Consider the following 2,500-nt stretch of genomic DNA (forward strand, 5'->3'; position numbering starts at 1 on the left):
ATATATATATACATATATATATATATATATATATATATATATATATATATATATATATATATATATAACTACTTCATTTACTCACATAAAATTAATATACGAAAGTATAGATTTATGCGCAAACTTTAAGTATTTACTTCAAAAGTGCTCAATACGTAGGTAGAGCTAGTTAGTAAGTTATAAAATATATATGGCGATTAAGCTACACTGAATATTCGGCGTTTCATCCACTCTAGGATTCGTCAGGCTTATGCGCATAAGCCTGACGAATCCTAGAGTGGATGAAACGCCGAATATTCAGTGTAGCTTAATCGCCATATATATTTTATAAATTACTATATATATATATATATATATATATATATATATATATATATATATATATATATATATATATATATATATATATAATGAATGAATGAGAAACGTCTATAGTCCAAATTTATTGATGTTGACCATCTTAACATTTATTCCTTTAATTGCGTCGACACATATTTCTTGATCGTATCTGTTTCGTAGCAATAAATCAATCACTTAATTATTATATCAATCAGTGAATCTAGTTTGCCCATAACTCATCAGAAGAAATAGCAACAATCAATCTACCAAAAGGAAATAAAATGCGTTTAGACATGATTAAAAAAATCAGAAAATTGGAAGAGAAGTTGCAAATACCTTATAGTTTTCTTTCATTACGTTATTTTGATCTTAGAAATAAAGTCACTAAAACCCGCATATACGTAATCACATATTCCATCAATATGCTCTGTAATTACATTGAGCTTCTTAAATAAGGATTTATATGCATCAAAATGGAAATATAAGTGAATAAAGAATATTTCCACAGATATATATATATTACCAACAATGCTACAAGCAAACTACCACCTACTCTTATATATATATATATATATATATATATATATATATATATATATATATATATATATATATATATATATATGCGTGTGTGTGTGTGAAAATATATTTTTTTCAATTAGATTTAACCTTCTGTAGATACAAATTCTTTAAATTATAAAGCTCAACGTAATTACAGAGCATATAACAAATAAATGACAAAAGTAATAAAATGAATTATTTTCCGCTACGAAACAGGTGCTGTCATGAATTGTGCGTGTCAATGTACTTAAAGAAATAAATTGTAAATGATCAATTTGTTGAAATTAGAAAAGCAGACTTTTATCATCTATTTGTTATACACAGGCGGCAAAAAGAAAGTCCGCACTTGTAATTATTTTCGAAAATTGTAAATTGAAGCTAGATTTGATGTAACTGTTTAAACAAACTATACCTCATTTGATTGGCCTTAGATTCTTATATAATTTTACCTGTTCATATTTGACTTTTAATTGAAATATTCCAGTGTTCGCGTCAATTTTAAAAAATAACTTCAAATTGAGGAGGCAAAAAGGAAGTAAAAAAAAAATACGGAAAAAACTGAAACGTGCATGCGAGTATTAAATTTATATATATAATTGAAGCTAGATTTGATGTAACTGTTTAAACAAACGATACCCCATTTGATTGGCCTTATAACTCTAGGACTCTTCAGGCTTATGCGCATAAGCCTGAAGAGTCCTAGAGTGGATGAAACGCGGAATATTCAATGTAGCTTAATCGCCATATATATTTTATAAATTACTAACTAGCTCTACCTACGTATTGAGCACTTTTAAGTAAATACTTAAAGTTTACGCATAAATCTATACTTTCGTATATTGATTTTATGTGAGTAAATTAAGTAGTTATATACATATATATATATATATATATATATATATATATATGTATGTATGTATGTATGTATGTATGTATGTATGCATGTATTTATATATGTATAAAAGGATTTAAGAAATATATAAGGACTTTTTAAGTGGAAATTTTTCCATATAATAAAATCCACGACATGCAGGAGGAAAATGTATTGATAATCGACAAATATATACTGGTGTATGGTGATTTATTGCTCAATTTAAAATAAGAGAATACAATACAGTGTAGAGGGGTGATTAGAGTTCTTTATGCCAGGCATTTCGAACCCTAATGCTTTTCATCAGAAGAGAAGGGGAGATGTTAGGTAGCAAGGTTAGAATACAATACAAGCTCACTGCACCAGCGAGGACTATATATCATAAATGAATATATAATATTGGTATCATGTGTTGGATAACTTTAGATCCCCCTTGGCTGTGATGATGATGATGATGATGATGATGATGATGATGATGATGATGATGATGATGACCATAGTCATCAATGTTGTCGGCATCGTTGTAATCAGCATTGTTATTATTGTGATGACAACGATGATGATGATTATGACGGCAATGATGACGGTGATAGCGATGATGAAAACAACTGGGGTTTGATTGATAGTGGGAGACATATAAGATTGGAGATTCTTTTTTTTTTTTACCCTATTCCAGAGGGGTAGACTAGTCATAGTTACACCATCACAGATGTGACAACAATTCAACGT

Source organism: Euprymna scolopes, chromosome 26 (assembly GCF_053919585.1).
Source record: "Euprymna scolopes isolate OS-2025 chromosome 26, ASM5391958v1, whole genome shotgun sequence".
Lineage (NCBI taxonomy): Eukaryota > Metazoa > Mollusca > Cephalopoda > Sepiida > Sepiolidae > Euprymna > Euprymna scolopes.